We start from the raw sequence: 12,720 nt of genomic DNA on the forward strand, positions 1-12,720 counted from the left end.
TAAAGCAAATAGAAATAAATAATTACAATCTGATAGCCATTACAGAGACATGGCTACAGGATAACATAGATTGGGACCTGAATATTGAATGGTACATGACATTTAGGAAGGACAGGAAATATGGAAAAGGTGTAAGGGTGGCTCTGTGAATTAATGATAGTATTAGCACATTAGAGAGGGATGACCTAAGTTCAAGAAACCAGGATGTAGAAGCAGTTTGGGTTGAGATGAGAAATGATGGAGGCAAGAAGTCACTTGTGGGAGTGGTGTACAGGCCCTCTAATTGTAACTACACTGTAGGACAGTGTACAAACGAAGAGATTATGGGAGCTTGTCAGAAAGGTACGGCAATAATCATGGGGGATTTTAATCTACATATAGACTGGAAAATCAGAGTGGCAAAGGTAGCGTAGATGAAGAGTTCATAGGTTGTTTTTAAAATAGTTTCTTAGAACAGCATGTTCTGGAACCAACCAGAGAGCAGGCTATACTAGGTCAGGTATTGAGCAACGAGAAAGGATTAATTGATAACCTCATAGGGAAGGCACCCCTAGATAGCAGCGATCATAATATTATTGAATTTTACATTTGGTTAACTAAACAAGTTAAAGACAGTCTCAAACTTAAAGAAAAAGCATATAATTACACAAAGATAGGTGGCAGGTCCGAAGATTGGAAAGAATATAAAGAACAGCAAAGAATGACAAAAAGGTTAATTAGGAGAGAAAAATTAGTGCATGAGAGAAAATTAGCTAGTAATATAAAGATGGATAATAAGACTTTCTATAGATATTTAAATAAGAAAAGAGTTAACAAAGTGAGCGTTGGTCCTATAGAAAGTGCACCTGGGGAATTGATAATGGAAGGTAGGGAGATGGCAGATGAACTAAACAAGCATTTTGCTTTGGTCTTCACTATAGAGGACACAACATCTTGGAAATAGCTGTAAATCTGGAAATGGAAGGGAGGGAGGAACTCGGGAAAAATACAGTCACCAGGGAAGTGGTATTGAGCAAATTGTTGGGGCTGCGAGCTGACATATCCTTGGGTCTGGATGGACTTCACCCCAAGATCTTGAAAGAAGTGACTAACGGGGTAGTTGATGCACTGGTTTTAATTTTCCAAAATTCCCTAAATTTGGAAAGGTCCAATTAGATTGGAAAATAACAAAAGTAACTCTTTTATTCAAAAAGAGAGGGAGACAGAAAGCAGCAAACTACAGGCCAGTTAGCTTAACTGATAAAACAAATAGAAATAAATAAGTGCGATCTGATGGCCATTACAGAGACATGGCTACAGGATGACATTGATTGGGACCTGAATATTGAAGGATATATGTCATTTAGGAAGGACAGGAAGTTAGGAAAAGGTGTAAGGGTGGCTCTGTGAATTAATGATGGTATTAGCACAAAAGAGAGGGATGACCTAAGTTCAGGAAACCAGGATGTAGAAGCAGTTTGGGTTGAGATGAAAAATGATAAAGGCAAGAAGTCACTTGTAAGATTGGTGTACAGGCCCCCTAATTGTAACTACACCGTAGGACAGAGTATAAAAGAAAAGATAATGGGAGCTTGTCAGAAAGGTACGGCAAATCAGAAGGTAGCATAGATGTGGAGTTCATAGAATGTCATAGGGAAAATGTTAGATGTTATTATTAAAGATGTTATAGCAGAGCACTTAGAAAAATTCAAGGCAATCAGGAAGAGTTGGTAGTCAAACATGGTTTTGTGAAAGGGAAATCATGATTAACCAATTTGTTGGAGTTCTTTGAAGGAGTCACAAGTGCTGTGGATAAAGGGGAACTGGTGGACGTACTGTACTTAGATTTCCAGAAGGCATTTGATAAAGTGCCACATCAAAGGCCATTGCGGAAAATAAATGCTCATGGTATAGGGGTTAACTTATTGGTGTGGATAGAAGATTGGCTAGCAAACAGGAAACAGAGGGTAGGCATAAATGGGTCTTTTTCTGGTTGGCAGGAGCTGCCACAGGGATCAGTGCTGGGGCCTCAATTTTTTACAGTTTATATAAATGACCTGGATGAAGGGACCGAAGGAATGGTTGATAAATTTTCTGACAACACAAAGATAGGTAGGAAAGTAAATTATGAAAGGGGACTTGCAAAGTGACATAGCTAGATTAAGTGTTTGGGCAAAAACCTGGCACATGCAGTGTAATGTGGGCAAATGTGAAATTGTTCATTTTGGCAGGAAGAATAAAAAAGAAACTTATTATCTAAATGGTGAGAGACTGTAAAACTCTGAGATTCAGAGGGATCTGCGTGTCCTAGTGCATGAATCACAAAAAGCCAAAATGCAGGTATGGCAAGTAATTAGGAAATCTAATAGAATGTTATCATTTATTGTGAGGAGAATTGATTGCATAAGTAGGGAGGTTATACTTCAGTTGTACAGGGCATTAGTGAGACCGCATCTGGAGTATTGTGTACAGTATTGGTCTCCTTATTGAAGGAAAGATGTAAATGCATTGGAAGCAGTTCAGAGAAGGTTTACTAAACTAATACCAGGAATGGGCGGATTGTCTTATGGGGTAAGGTTAGACAGGCCAGGCTTGTATCCACTGGAATTTAGAAGAATAAGAGGAGACTTGATTGAAACCTTTAAGATCCTGAGGGACCTTGACAGGGTGGAAGTGGAGAGGATGTTTCCTCTCATGGGAGAATCTAGAACAAGGGGCCACTGTTTGAAAATAATGGGTCGCTCATTTAAGACAGAGATGAGGAGAATTTTTTTCTCTCAGAGGGTAGTGAGTTTTCGGAACTCTCTTTCTCAAAAAGCAGTGGAAGGGACAAAATGGCGCTTGGTGCAAATCTGGGATAATTCCACCCAGAATCTTTACAGTGCAGAATGGGGCCATTCAGCCCATCAAGTCTGCGCTGGTTCTCTGAAAGAGCATTCTACCTATTCCCACTCCGCTGCCTTATTCCTGTAACCTTGCACATTCTTTCTTTTCAGATAGCCATTCTTTTGAATACCTCAATCGACCACCTCCACCACCCTCTCAGGAAGTTCATTCCAGATTCCAGCCACCCTCTGGGTGAAAAAAATTTTCTTCACACCACTTTTACTCCTTTTGTCAATTATTTAGGATCTGTACCCTCTAGTTCTTGACGCCTCCTTGAGTGAGAGCAGTTTCTCACTATTTACCCTGTCCATACCCCTCAAGTACTTGAATACTTCTATCAAGTCTCCTCTCAGCCTTCTTTTCTCTAAGGAAAACAGTCCCAATTTATCCTCATCTCTATAGTTCTTTATCCCTGGAATCATTCTTGTGAATCTTCTCTGTACTCTCTCTAGTGCCTTCACATTCTTCCTCAAGTATGGTGGCCAGAACTGGACGTAGTACTGCAGATGAGGCCTAACTAATGTCTTATACAAGTTCAACATGGCCTCCTTACTTTTGAACTCAATGCCCCTATTAATAAAGCCTAAGACACTATATGCTTTATTAACTACTCCCTCAACATGCCCTGCTATCTTCAATTACTTATGTACATATACACTGAGATTCCTCTGTTTCTGAAACTCCTTTAGAGTTTCTCCCTTCACTTTATACTGGCTCTCCACATCCTTCCTGCCAAAATGAATTGCTTCACACTTCTCTGCATTGAACTTTATCTGCCAATTATCTACCCAATCCATCAACATGCCTGAATTTGTGAAGTTCAAAACTATCCTGATCACAGTTGACAATGTTTCCAATCTTCGTATCGTCTGCAAATTTTTAAATCCTGCCCTGAACATCACAGTCTAGATCATTAATATATATCAGGAAGAGCAAGGGTTCCTGGGGACCTCCATTACAAACTTTCCTCCAATCTGAAAAGCATCCATTAACCACTGCTCTTTGTCTCCTGTCACCTAGCCAATTTTTTATCCAAGTACATCCTTTCTCTTTTATTCCATGAGCTAGAATTTTTCTCACAAGTCTGTGGTGTGGCACTGTATCAAATGCCTTTTGAAAATCCATAAACGCCACATCAACAGAATTGCCCTTATCAACATTCCCTGTCAGCTCCTCAAAAAGTTAGTTTAACATGATTTTCCCATAATGAATCCATGCTGGCTTTCCTTAATTATCCTGGATTTGTCTAAGATTTTTTTATTCATTCATGGGATGTGGGCATTGCTGGCTAGGGCAGCATTTATTGCCTATCCCTAATTGCCCTTGAGAAGGTGGTGCTGAGCTGCCTTCTTGAACAGCTGCAGTCCACGTGCTGTAGGTACATACACGGTGCTGTTAGGGAGGGAGTCCCAGGACTTTGACCCAACAACAGGGAAGGAACGGGGATATATTTGCTACTCAGGATGTTAAGTGGCTTGGAGGGGAAATTCCAGGTGGTGGTGTTCCTTTGTGCCTGCTGCCCTTGTCCTTCTAGACAGTAGTGGTTAATGATTTGGAAGGTGTTGTTTAAAGAGGCTTGGTGAGTTTCTGCAGTGCACCTTGTAGATGGTACACTCTGCTGGCACTGTGCCTCAGTAGTGGAGGGAGTGAATGTTTGTGGATGGGGTGCCAATCATGCTTGCTGCTTTGTCCTGGATGGTGTCAAGCTTTTTGAGTGCTGTTGGAGCTGCACTCATCCAGGCAAGTGGAGTGTATCCCATCACACTATTGGCTTGTGCCTGGTGGATGGTGGACAGGCTTTGGGGAGTCAGGAGTTGAGCTACTCACCACAGGATTCCTAGCCTCTGATTGCTCTTGCAGCCACAGTATTTATATGGCTAGCCTAGTTCAGTTTCTGGTCAATAGTAACCCCAGGATGTTGATAGCCAATTAGTGATTATTGATTTTGTTCTGAACTATAGGGCCCTTCGATCCAGTCCCTCAGGGTCCTCATGCCCCCTATGTCAAGCTTTGCCCTTCCACCCACCCCACATCCACTCATGTTCCTTATGCCAAGCCCTGGCATTTCCATGCCCATTGACACTTTCTAAAACTAATGAACAACATAGTGTAAATTGTGTGTATTAAAAAAAAGCTTTAAAAAACTCTAATCTTTGATCACTTTCTCCTATGCTTGATAACAGTCTCAATCATCTAGACCATTTCAAGTTTCACAAACCACAAACACTTGAAGCCATTTACTTATGTCAACAAACATTGTGAAATTGACCACAGAGATCAGATAACCTGAACGGTCAATTAAAGAATGTTTCCTCCGTAGAGCAAGTGTTCTGATATTCTAATAGATGTCTGTGCGCTCAGCCAAGTGTACATAATGAGACTTGGCTCATTATGTACACTGGGGTGGGGGCATGAGGTGGCATGGATAGGGAATTGGGAGTATTTGGACGGTGAGGGGGTGTGAGGTGTGAAGGCTGGTGGGCCTTTGTGTTTCTTTTTCAATAACAAAATCTCACGGCAGCGAGGAGAGTCTTTTAAACAGCTCACCTCTGCATTCAGCAGGCCCTGTGATGCCTCTGCACTTCTTCCCAGGTCAGTTGGCCCAATTCTAGCCCACACCCGGACACCCAGCAATACCTTGGTAGGCACTTTCTCCCAAAGTGGGGGGTTGCCAAGCCAGGAATTTTCCCAACTCCACATACCCGCCTTGAGGATGAAAATCCAGGCCACTTTCTCTGTGTCCACTCTGTCAAAATCTTTCATTATTTTAAAAACCTCTATTAACTCACTCCCCAATTTTACCTTTTGAAGAGAAAAGGGTTCCAGCCTGCCAATCATTTCTTGATAGGTATAACCATGCATTTCTGGCATCATCCTGCCACATTTTGTTGACAAAATCAATTTGCACCAACACAAAAATGCCAGTACTTGTGTAAATATTGAGTATAAACAGTTTCTTATTTTAATCTGTAGATATCAGAACTTCATAAGAATTTCTCCTCCCCACATTCACATTCTTGATAATTGTCTAACTGAAATAAAAGGACTGCCATTAATTGAAGTGTATAGCTGTCAATGAATCAGTGGCAGTATGATCTTTTATGAAAAAGCATTACCTTTATTTGTGATAATCAAGAAGCTTGACATGTAAAGCTACAATGGTGCAACTGATATCATAGTAAAGCACATCCACATTTATAGACTACTGTATGTATATTGTTGATAATGGAAAGTGACAAATACTTTCTCATGCTCATGTAATTGTTCTTCCAGACTTTTAGAATGAATAAAATGATACATATGGCATCACTGTAAATCGACAAAGGAAAAATCATCTATTCGTACCTGGTCATAAGGATCATTAGTCAGAGCATTAGTAATTAATGGTGCAGGCAGAACAAGAATGACTCATAAACATGATTAATTTAGATGGCTTTGGGTGAACTGAGGTAGGATAACGCATGATTAATACTTCACAGAGTTCTGTGCTTTGATGCATTTATTCCCACAAGTGAAGCAACGCTATAATACACCTCACATACGTGGAAATAAAAATCATATCCCAAAGATGGCCCTCAGCTGTTTGTTTCTAACAGGTGAGTAAGGCATTTTTTGCAATTAAATGCTAAGGTCTCCCCTAACACTCAGTGTTTTAAACTGGGAAATGAATATTAAATAGCGCAGTATGAAGTTCAGTCATCAGAAATAATTCCCACTGCTCCTTGTTGTTTATTTATCAAAGTTCATCAACAGTCCATTTTAATTTGATTATGACATGTTTTTATTTTAAGAAGAAAAATCATCAAACATCTCTGATCAGCTTGTGAAATGTTCATTGGATGGACGTTGAAGGGAAATTAGGAATAGTTAAAGAAAGTATGTAAAGGAATTAAGATTATTCTTTGTTGCAGCTTCTAGCCTGAAATTTATCACTGACATTCAATAAAGAAACAGTAGGTTATTGTCACAGGAGAAATAACAATTCCATCAAAAGAAAGATCATAAAATCAGGATCACGATTGGGAGCCCTTTTAAAAATCAGAAAGCAATTTAGTCGATGTTTTATTTTTGTTTGTTTAAATGGTAAGCGGTATCAGGAAAAGGAAGACTGTTATTTGAAAGCATCACTGAGCCTGACAACATGAGAGAGTTGAGTTATTGCAAAACACCTGACATTCTCAATTAATTTCAGCCATCAGTGCCTTTCCTCGCTCTGTACCTGACTTCCTGCCCTGAAGTTAAAAGCACAAAATCTTATGCCTAAAAATAAATTTAGACAAAACAACAAGTTGCATTCATAGGTCAGAATTTTTCAGTTGGCGCGCAGGCTCGGCGGGAGTGGGTGGGGGCGGACGGGGGCAGGGGCGGAGACAACCGCCACCCGCAATCGGCTCCACACCGCCATTTTACAAGGGCAGACCAATTAAGGCCCGCCCAGCGTAAGACGCCAGCCGTAGGGCTCAGCGCTACTTGTGCGGGCAAGGGGAGGAGGGAGAGTCGGGGCCAGCGCTCTTTCACGCATGTGCGGGAAAGACCGCTTCAATCTTCCTGAGGCACGGTGCTGCCTCAGGGAGATTAAAGGGCTTTTGAAATTATTAAATAAATGGATTGAAAATTTAATCAAACATGTCCCCTCATGTGACTATGTCATATGAGATGGGGTATGTTGTGATATTTCAGAAAAATTATTTATTTAATTAATGAAAGCTTTAGGAAACCTCATCCCGCTCGTGGATGAGATTTCCTAAAAAACGTGAAGGCCGCCAACCTTAAGGTTGGACGGGCAGCGTTAACAATTACATTAATTACTTCCTTAATGGCTGTAATAGGCCGTTTAAATATTGGCGGGCGTGCAGCCGACTCTGGCGCGCACCCGCCGAGCGAAACATCACGAAACAGCGCAATGACGTTGGAACGCACACCTGACATCATCCTGCGTCATTTTACGCGCCGGTGTGTCAGGCCCGCCCTGGCATGCTGATTGAAAAACCCAGCCCATAGATAAACATCGCAAGGTGTTTTCATAGATGTCTAAATAGAAAATATCAGTTATTGAGCTGAAGAAGGAGATATTAGGATAGGTGGACAAAAGCTTGATTAAAGAGGTAGATTTTCAGGGGGTCTTAAGAGGCAAGGAGGTTGAGAAACAGAAGGGAATTCCTGAGTGTGGGACTAGGCGTCAATGGTTGGGTGATTGGGATGTGCAAAAAAGTCTGAGTCAGGAACAGAGGGCGGAAATTTCCTATCCTGCCCATGGCAGGCAAGAGCGAAGGATCCAGTGGAAGCCAAAAAATCGGAATCCAGCCAACATGAAAACAGTTTGCAATTCTCCATGGTGGGTCAAGTATCCCACTGACTAGTGGTGCGAATGCCATTTGCATTCTTTACCACCTCATGAATGCTTAACAAATGAGTTGCTTGCCAGAATCACTCGCTGCCTTCCGTTCTTGCGTTACACCAGCGGGAAATCACGTTGGTCTGAATCTCATTTGAAAAAGAGTGGCATGCACAGGTCGGACCTCACTTCGCTTGCGACTTCGAGATGAGTGTAACATATATAGCCTATCTGCCACAGTGCTGTGCCAGCCTCGTTGTGATGTCAGTAGAACGCCATACTCCTGTGATGTAGGGTTGGTCTGCTCCCAGTAGGTGCCTCCGTAGGCAGAAGAACACAATTGTGCAGCGGTACTCAGACAAGGCCGAACTTTCGGACAGAGAATAGTATTGAACTGGGGTGGGGGGTGTGTAAGGTTGGTCTGCCCCTGGTGGGTGCCACCGTTGTCCTGAAAGACACAACTATGCAGCAGTACTCAGACAGAGTTGGACATTCGTGGATGGGGGAGGGGAATGGGGAAGGATAACAAGAAAATGAGGGGCAAGAAGGCATTGCAAAGGGTTTGGGGGGCAGTGGGAACGATAGAAGGCAGAGGGGCAGAAAGGCTTCGCAAGGGGGTAGAGGAGAAGGGGTAATGATGGCAGGCAGAGGGGAGGCCGAGGGTTGGAAACGGAAATGCTGACAAACAAGGAGGTGGATGGGATACCACATGTATGAATGGAAAGGGGATGCACGCAGTCTCTGGGGTAAGAAAGGAGGACATATGTTAGTGTGGCACAAGAGGGATGGGTCGCTTGGAGACTTATTAAGTGTGTCGGGTGGTTGTTGGGAAGGGAGACAGTGTAGGTTCAGTCATGAGGGCAATGAGGAACTCATTAAAAGTCAAAGTTCTTGTTCTGGGGCTAGCAGGGTGGAGTCAGAGTAGAGATACTCCTTGGGCTTACAGTCAGGAGTCAGAGAGTAGGGACAGTCCTGAGGCTCTGGGACCTCACAGTCAAAAGCTAGAGAGTTCAGACAGTCATGGGGTGCAGTGGGCCGTGCCAAAGGGCTATTCATGGCAAGCATGGTGTACTCCCACTCCAGGGAGGGGCAAGGGCTGGGTGCCCTATTGGAATAATGCACAGCTTGGTGTGCAAGGTATTTTCACAGTCGTTGTCCATGGGCATATCTGTCTTTGTATTAGCCTGCAGATGGGATGGTGATGGTTATGGGAGGCATCTGCAGCCTATATTTGAGGAAACATAATAAAGGCGATGGTGGGGCTGGTATGTGAAACCTTTCTGGGGCAATTCTCCTCCGTCCGTGACCATACACATGCCTCTAGATGGGGAGGGGTGAGGTCCACATGGGGCATGGGCACATCAGGAGCGATGGCCTCAGGGGGGTGGGGGGGGTAAGACCATTGGCCACAACAACAATAGGATCCAGTATTATTCGGGGAAGTTGGAGAATAATAGGAAGAAGCTCTACCTTCACATCGTGAAGTTCCAGGTAGATTTCTGGTATGCAGACAGTGAGAGGGCAAGTGCGAAGCTGGCTTGAAGTAATAGCGCAGAATGACCACCTTGTACTATCAAAGTTATGACACAGTCATAAATCAAAATTAGAAGCGATTCTGAATGGGAGGGGTCTGAAGCAGTGTGGGAGGGGCATACTGCTTGATGAAGGGGCCCTTTTTGGGGGCGCACTCTAATTTCTTGGTGCCACAAGGTTAAACTGGAGTCAGAGCTGAGAGAAAGGAGGAAGACCTCCTTGAGAAGCTGACCATTGGAACCCATGCCAGTTGCTGCGCTGTAACAGGGAAATGTCAGAGTCACTGGCTTAACATCACAGTCGCTACATTTCAACATCAACACACAGGAATGTGAAATCTGGGAATGAAGGCAACTGTTAAGGAGGCACATGTGCTGCATATATGGCATTCCATCAGTGGAGGCCTATCATGTGCTTTCCAGAATTGGCATTCATAACGGGCCAAAGGGCATCCAGTCATTAATCATGAGCAACTTATTGTCAATTAGTGTGCCAGATCAGAGTTTGGAGCACTGAGCTAGGACAGGTCGCACATGTCATTCAAACCTTCTCCAAGCACTGTGGGATTGAGCTGTTAGGTCTCAGGGATGGTATCTTGGTCACCTCGATGTGTGTGTTAGTGCCTCAGATACAAGGCTACATCACCCAGAAGGCCAGTAGGGCCGAAGCCACTGTAGACCATTACAGTTGCTTTTGGTTGAAGAACTTCATTATTCTCACCCATTATCCATTAACCTATTCAGTCTATCATTTCAGACAGAAGGACAAAACAATTATGGATTCAGAACGTATTGTTGCTTTTTGAGGGTTCTAATCCAATGGAGGAGATGAAAAAGGGACAGGCAACGCCGAGCACAGCTCCAGGAGGAGGCCCCGCCTGAGATCCAGGATGCAGGGGAACCACAGCAAGAAAATGAGGATCAGACCCAGAACACGGAAGCAACTTGCCAGGCCTAGTGTATACTGAAGAAGACCCTCCTATTTACAAATGAGTGAGAGACAACGCCATACATGTCTGTGCTTATCTTGAACTCTGGTAGATCACATCTGCCACATTCTTAGTGTGGACCTAATGCCCCGTGGAGTGGGAGGCTATCCCCTGCAGTGAGTTTAAAGGCGATCACAGTGCTCAATTTCTTTGATCCACAGGGAACCTGTGCAGCATCTCGCAGTCAGCAACACATACATGCATAAAGGAGGTCACAGATGCTCTCTGTAGCAAGGCACATCAGTATGTAAGGTTTACTCTTGATGAAGGTAGCCAGGCTGTGAGATTCAATGGCTTCCCAAGAGTGCAGGGTGTACCCATGTGGCTTTAAGGGCTCCATGGCAGCAGTCCCTGATGTTTATCAACCGTAAAGGCTATTATTCCATCAATGTTCACATGGTGTGCGATCATCAGAATCACGTAATTCCCCTTTGTGCCAGGTACCCTGGGAGTTGCCATGATTCATACATCCTGAGTCACTCCCAGGTGCCCCAGATATTCGAGGGGCCTGAGTGTCTACATAGATGGTTGCTGGGGATTAGTACTACGCACTGAAATGCTGGCTCATGGCACCTATGCGCTGTCCTCAGGGTGCTTCAGAGAAGAGGTACAACGTAGCTCACAGCTCCCTAATCAAGCAGACCATTGGAATTCTGAAGATGCACTTCCGATGTTTGGACTGTTCAGCTGGTGCACTGTAGTACACTCCCGCTAGGGTGTCCTGCATCATCGTGGTGTGTTATGCCCTTTACAACCTGGTGCTGCAAAGAGGTGATCCCTTGCCAGGGAGTGAACTGGAGGAGGATCAGAGCTCCTCAGAGGTTGAAGACCAGGAGACCCAGGAACCTGAAAAGGATAATGAGGCATAGCTAGCACAGGACAAAGCCATCGAGGAAGCAAGATGTGGAAGATGTGCCCATGCCACTTTAATTGCTACCAGATTCCAGGAGGAGTAAAGTGAAGGCAACGAGAGATGGCCACATTTCTCCTGGCCCTGAATGCATTCCATTGCATTGAAAAGGATATCCAACCAGTCAGATCGAGGACAGGTTCAATATTCAGACTTACACATTCCAGCCTCATGATTGACCAGGCCATGGTCTCTAAGAAGGTTAGCGGTGCACCCTGTATGTGCTTGTTCTCGGAAGTGAGAGTCTACGCTACAGTAAGAACATTGCGGCAGCTCACTTGAAGCAGCCTTCACCACATTAATGAGAAACTACAGCGGCCAGTGAGATGAGCACATGTTTGGGGATTTCCTCCTCCCGTCCAGCTCTTGTCCTTTGGCTCTACCACTGAGGTGACACAACTGCTGCTAATCACTCAAGGTTGCTGAGCTACCTTTACACAGTGGTGTATCATCAGGAAGAAGGGTTGCAAGTGCTTTAACCGCACACTTTCAACAAGGATTTCAATACATCTTCCTGACATCACACAAGGTTGTCAAAACTATCTTGGGTGAGGTTGACATCACAGGAATGTGAATCTCATAGAGGGACACTATCACTGAGTGGGAGGATGGCTAAACCTCAAAATAACAGGATTCCAATGTACATAATCACAGCCTTCAGTTGACCAAGCCATTCACATAAACATCAAATGTATTTACAAATGTGCAATATTTTTACAGTGGTAGCACACCCATGACCCAAAAGTGATTTCAATATTTTGTAACTTAACTAACCCTACCACTACACCTGAGTGCAGCTCTGACATCTGCAGCAGAGGTGGAGGCAGCCTGCTAACTGTTACATCCTGATGTCTGTGATGGCCTTGGCGGATGTCCTCTGATAAGGCTCTCCTCCTGAGATTGAGCAGTTGGAGTGGATGGGGTCACAGACAGAGATGACTCTGAGCAGCTGGATACCCTTGGAGCATTCTGAGTGGAGGGCCCCAGGGTGCCCGGCTGATGCTTATCCTCCCTGTGGTGTCCAACGGCCCCTCTCTGACTCTTGGTGCAGCTCGAGGGAGGTCAAGGTACCTTGTCCCCCTCTCACGT

General features: G+C 44.1%; 1 protein-coding gene across 2 annotated transcripts in view; it reads left to right on the forward strand.

Annotated features, from left to right (window-relative positions):
- LOC144698676 (trans-2,3-enoyl-CoA reductase-like) overlaps window positions 1-12,720 on the forward strand; it is a 205,644-nt gene that overhangs the window by 29,521 nt on the left and 163,403 nt on the right. The gene's annotated exons all lie outside the window — the stretch shown is intronic.

Source organism: Cetorhinus maximus, chromosome 2, assembly GCF_964194155.1.
Source record: "Cetorhinus maximus chromosome 2, sCetMax3.hap1.1, whole genome shotgun sequence".
Classification (NCBI taxonomy): Eukaryota; Metazoa; Chordata; class Chondrichthyes; order Lamniformes; family Cetorhinidae; genus Cetorhinus; species Cetorhinus maximus.